We start from the raw sequence: 6,327 nt of genomic DNA on the forward strand, positions 1-6,327 counted from the left end.
CTTGAAGGAGGAGAGAGGGAAATGACTCATACAGAACATCAGAGTGTAAACAGGTCCAGTGTAAAATCTGGAGCAGGGAGGACACTCTAGGGCATCCGGGACCCCCCTTGAGATAAGGATGGGGATATTGAGTCCCCAGCAATTGGAAGGCACCTGCCCACGGTCCCGTGAGTCTGACTGAGCTGGAGCTGCTGAAGGAGGTAGAAGAAGTCCAGACAGAGGGAACGGGGACAGATACACTCTGGGGTTTCAGAGGCTTGAGGGAGGAAGGTCCGCAGGGAAAGGCGGATCCTCGGGCTCGCAGCAGGGGTGCAGAGCATGCAGTAGTTGCTCAGACACTAGCTGGAGAAAGAGGGTCAGAGCCCAGCCTATGGGGGCTTAGGAACCCTGCCGTGGAGATGACAGTAGGACAGTCCAGGGCATGTTAGAGCCCCTCTGTCCGTCCCTCCAACCCTCAACCCCTGGGCCCACGGTCCTCTGAGCATCTTGGAGGTGAAGACAGAGGGACTAGAGTCTGGAAACACCTAGAAACAAGATGGGCTTTACCTTGTCACTGTAAATGAGCACTTATGCCTAGAGGTCTAAGCTCAAGGCAGGGGTAGCTTGGGGGGCGCTCCCTGCTGCCCGGAAGGGGAGGAGAGGACTAGAGAAGAGGGGATTCCAGCAGTTTCCTCTGGTATCAGGAGTCTCATATGTTAATTCATTTTTATTCGCCTTGAGCGGGATGGAGAGGATGGAGGTGCCACTCATGGCTTGCAAAACCCACAGGTACTGCAGAGGCTGAGGGAGGGGAGGAGGTGGGAGAGAGGCTTCCAGGGCGAGGCCCCCCAGGCAGGCTGCTCATACCCTCCGGGCTTATCACAGGGGCATCTGTGAGGTGCAGATAACGAAGCCCACTTCGAAGCCATTATTGTAATTTATGCAATTGGCTTATCTCTCTGTGACCAGAGAGATAAGCCTCTTCCTTGAGGAGAGAGCACTGTTTACTTATTTCTAAATCTTTAGTGTTTCACAGACTTGCTTGGGCCAAGGAGATTTTTAATAACTGTCTGTTAAAGAAAAAAAAAAATATATATATATATATGTGTGTGTGTGTATGTGTGTGTGTGTGTGTGTGTATTTTAAAGATTGTATTTATTTATTCCTCAGAGATACAGAAAGAGAGGCAGAGACACAGGCAGAGAGAGAAGCAGGCTCCCTACGGGGAGCCCAATGTGGGACTCCATCCCAGGACCCCAGGATCACGACCTGAGCCAAAGGCAGACACTCAACCACTGAGCCACCCAGGTAGCCCCTCCCCCCCATTTTTTTTTTTTTTTAATTTAGGTAGTTTGTTAAGCTTACAACACTTTGTGTAACAGAGATATATTAGGATAGGGACAGGGCGATTCTCAAACTCTGATGGCAGTTTGGGAGGATGGGTGGCTCCCCACGGACAGAGGGGTTTTTCTCATTCCTGTGTCCCCACACAACCCTGCCTCCTCTAGCAAGAAACTTTTGGCCTCTGGTACCGAACTCGCGGTGCAAACAGAGGGGTGAGCGGTGCCTACCTGCTGCCATCCTGGGAACAGCACTAACGCTTCTTTCTATGTGGCCGATACATTCTGAGTGCTTTCCATGTGTTAGCCATTAATCCCCACGTCAGTCCTACGATCACCCTATTTTACAGATGGGGAAACTGAGGCCCAGAGCAGCCATGTGATGTGGTCCCAACAACCAGGAAGTTGGGGAGCAGGATTCAAGTGGAGGCAGCCAGGCATGAGAGCTCCACTCTTGACCTCTGCACTGCACTGCTCTGTTGCTCATCAATGCCAACCTTCTGCATGGTCTCATATGGTGGAGCTGGCCAGTCAATTCCATCACCAAGTGGAACTGTTGGTCAGAGGTGCAATCATGGGGGGGCTGAGGATAACCTCTCAAAGCATGTGCCCAAGGCAGGAAACAGTACTGGCCCCTAACCACCTGGGCCCATCCCCTCTTCCCCAAGGCAGCACTCCCACTGTCATTAGCTCCAGCTCCTGGCATCCCAGGTTTGTTCACTAACCAAACCCCAGAGTCAGTCCAACTGGGAGGGTGGCCTGACCCCCTGGAATCCACGCACCCCATGGGCGGTGCCTTGCTGCCCTGCTTGGCAAAGTAGAGACCCAGGGAACAGGGCCAGGCCAGGCAGAGACCTGGCTGACCCCAAGGTGGTGCCTTCCCCTGCAACTGGTAAGACTTATCAGAGGCAGTGCACACACCCTGGGGTTCCCAACAGGTGCTCCCTCAGCCTCTGCTTCAGTACTTCTAGGGACAGAGCACTCACTACCTCCAAAGGAAGCCGACCCACATTGAGTGACACTTTGACCCAATGCTTTTCTTGTAAACTTTCTTCCATGATTACTTCCCCAGCTGCATTTAAATCTCCATGGAGACAAAACCTGGAGTTGAGGTCATCTTCTAAGTAGAATGTGCTTAATACCTCCTTACTAATGATTGAGATCTTATCAAGGGTGAGGAAAGCAAGAAAAGAAAAAGTGTCCAGTTTTAATGCCAGGACTGGGACCCCCTGGGGGAGGGAGCTGGAATTCCTGCTGTCGGAGAAGGGGGTGGGCATGTGCAATGCGTCTACACCACCGTTTACTGAGCACTTGGTGCCCAACCCCAGGCTGGCATGCTCTCATGAATCCTAGAAATCCTGCGAAAAAGGGTGTTGCTGCTATCTGTTTTACAGAGAAGGAAACCGAGGCACAGTGAGGTTAAATAACATGCCCAGGTGACCCAGCAAGCAAGCAGCAGAGATGGGATCTGAATCCAGGTCCGTGTATTTTGGAGCCCTGGATGTGCGAGGCTCCTTCCCAGGAACCCAGGACCCAGCTGACCTCCCCTCCATGGAAAACATAGGTGGCATAAGAAAAGGTTTTGTCGTCTCTGAAATGTAAAACACACAAAACAAAAAAAGAACTTGGTAAATTTTAGAAGAATGACTGAAAGACAACTTCCCTTCCCCCAAGTAGCTTAGATCTCACAAAAGGAAGCCAAGACCACATCCTAACCGACTCAGACTCTGCGACTCTGAGCTCCCCCAAGTAGGGTCTAAGCCAGGGTCAAGTTTGTATCTCGAGTACTGGAAACAGAGCCCAGCCCAGAGTCAGAAACCTTCAGATGAATAATGAACGAGGGAGGGAGGAGTCAGGAAGATAAGGACCTGGGCTGGAAGCTCCAAGCGGGGAGGACGCTGACTGCACCCAGGAGGGCCGAGCCCCAGGAGGGCCGAGCCCCAGGAGGGCCACGCACACTCTGGCTGAACCCTGCCTGCCCACGGAGGAGACGAAGGAGGGCAGGGGCAGAAAGAGGGGGTGGTGGAGGGAAAGGGGCTAGAGAGAGGTACCCAGATGGAGGGAGGAGGGAGAGGAGAAAATGCTGATGGGCAGGGAAGGCAGAGGTGACGCCACCTGCCACGGGAGCTGCCCTCAGCCCTGTCCCTCTGTCTGAGCCGAGCTCTGACCGTGGGAAAGGACACCAGCAGGGCGCTGGAGCAGGAAGCGGCCCGGGGTCCTAAGCTGCCCTTCCAGTTGGTGGATGGTGAGAGGCCCAGAGGGTCCAGAGGAGGAGCTGGGTGATGGCAGGGGTCGTGTGGGGGTGGAGGGACAGTGACTGTTGGCTAACCCTCTGGTGTCTGTGGTCCCCGATGCTTGTAGATGACCGGAGGGCGAGGGTGCTGCTCCCAGTCCCCAAGATCCCAGAAGTGGATCCTCGGTGTAGAAGAGAGAGGCAAAGCCCGGGTGCCGGCCGCCCACATCTACCAAGAGGCAGGCGGTGTAGCACAGAGCATGGCACTGCCCAGGGGGGCAGACCTGGGTTCAAATACGGACCAGCTGCTTATTCTCCGCGAGGCCAGGCTCATCCCAAAGCCTCAGCCACTTTCTCCGGGAGATATGATGGCAGCCCCACCTCACTGCACTCCGCAGGGGAGAGGCTCCTCCCCCACTCTTTGCTCTGCGCTTCCTCCCCACACCTGGGCGGGGGGTCCTTCCCCTCCGGGTCTCACAGCATCCTCCTCACAGGGCTGATGTCCCCTACTGGCCTCTCTGAGCCTTGAGAAACACAGATCAGTGACTTCCCATCTCCCAATGAAACCCAGAGTTTCTCCCCTTCATGCCCCGCAACACCCCATCATTTGTGGTTCACACCCTGACTATACATAGGGTCATCTGGGAGCTTTTCAAAACTACAAATGCCTGGCCCCACCACCAGAACGATCTGAGCCAATGGATCTGAGCTGGAGCCGGGCATCGGCACCTCCTACAACGTGCTCCTTGGTGACCTCGCCAGCCTGCCCCGCCGCGGTGCCCCAGCCTGCCTCCTCCTTGCTCATCTCATACACGTCCTTCAGGGCCTTTGCTGGAAGGCTCTGTCCTTGGAGTCCACATGGCTCCCCCTCACAAGTCACTGAACCCCCTAATCTTATCAGCGAGCCCCACCCCGTGCTATCCCACCTCCCCCGACTCTGCTTGATTTGCTTTACCACACTTCTGACCCCAAGATGTGCCATGTATTTATTCAGGGGACATTCTTCTAAGTTCTATGACAGCAGGGCCGTGCTGGTTTTTTCACTGCCTCATCATCCGGGCCCAGCACACAATGGGTGCCTGACAAAAATCTGTGTAAAGAAAGGCCCTCTCTGCAGCAGGCCCGAGCCCCTGAAAGATGAAAGTGGACTCATGCATCGGGGTGTGCCAGTGCCCTGCACAGGGCCAGTCTGTGGCCAATTCACAGTGCTGATGATTTGTCCTGGAGACAGAAAGGCTGGTGGTGGTGCTGTGGAGCATCAAGACCGGAAGGAGGAGCCAGAGCAGAGAGAAGTGGAAAGCTGGGTGGCAAGGGGCTGAGCTGCTTCAAGGAAGAAAACCAAGAGATCTGGCCACAGTGTGTACCACGTAGCTGGGCAGGCGGCCCGGCAGGGCGCAGGCAGTGGTGGCCTGCGGGACGTCTCTGCTGAAAGGTTGTGAGCGCTAACTACATCCAAGGCCTGTTGTGAGCGGGTCCAGCGGGCGCCCCAGGCCTTCTAGGGCAGCTGTAAAGCCTTGATGCATCCACAAAGACCTCCAACGTCTGACATCTGGCCACCCAGGTGAGCCTCCAGGACAGAGGGGCTGCCCTGTCCTTAAGGGGCAGGCACCTCTGCGAACTGGCGGCTGCCACTGCCTAGGACACAGTGGTCCCTCCCAGTGCTCCTGCAAAGCAGCCTCTGCCCAGGCTTCTTCCTCGTGTTGGTTTCCCTGGCTCTTAGGGCCAGCCCCCGCCCCCCGCTTTGCACACCCCCTTGTCTCTGCTCTTACTCCCCTGGAAGACCAGTGCCTGGCACATCGGACAGACCTGGGATTCTTATTTGCTTTAGGACCCTGGGGAAGTCACTCAAGCTCAGTGTCCTCACCTGCAAAGTGGGCTGCTGTGAGGGGTCAATGAGATGCTTCCACGCACTATGCTGGCCACGTGGTAGGGAAGCCTCATAAACAGCAAATCTGTCCTAGCTCCTTCTAAACCCTGCCTAAAAGGCCCGACTCCGACGCCCACCACTGCATTTCCCATCAAGCACTAACTGTCTCACAGGTGGCTGAGCCGAGAACCAAGCCCTGGTCTGCCCTTTACTTTCATGAGCTTGGAAGGCATCACCCAACCTCAGCGTTAGCTTCCTTCTCTGAAAGCAGCCAACCTAAGGATGTCTTCAAATTGGAAAGTTCTTACGGCCAGCCGGGAAGCTGCTGGACAGGTAGGGTCAGGAAGTATGTAAGGTTTCGGGCCTGGCATTCTCACAGGGCTCTTGGGAAAACAAACCTGGACGCTGAATTGGAAAGCAGAGCATGATGCGGAGAGCTGTGGAAGCGAGTAAGGAGGCTGTGTGGCCCCCAGGTAAGAGGAGGTTGGGCCACAGGAGGTGGATTCAAGGTTTAGAAATGGCTTCTGGGCTGGATCACAGTGTGATCACGTGCACCCTGGTTCCATGACCTGGCCGTGGCCGTCTCTCATGCCAGCCCTCTCCTACACCTACACCCCTCCGCCCTCCTTCCCAAGAAGTCAGGGAGCCTTTGGTTATGGGAGCAAGTGGGGCAGCTACATCAGCCAGCACCCCAGACTCCGCCCGGGACTCCCTCTGTGCTCTCCCGGCTGGCTCCACCCCGCAGGCCCCATCCTGGGGGAAGGCCCCCTTCACACCTCCCCACAACACCCAGGGTTGACTTCTGGCTCTGGAGGCAGCAACATCCAGAAAACAGCAGGAAGGGTGCAGGGCGCCCCTCTCATGCCCAGGCCACCCTGGGCATTCAGAGATACACACAAACCAAACTC

This window comes from Canis lupus, chromosome 38, assembly GCF_048164855.1.
Source record: "Canis lupus baileyi chromosome 38, mCanLup2.hap1, whole genome shotgun sequence".
NCBI classification, from domain to species: Eukaryota; Metazoa; Chordata; class Mammalia; order Carnivora; family Canidae; genus Canis; species Canis lupus.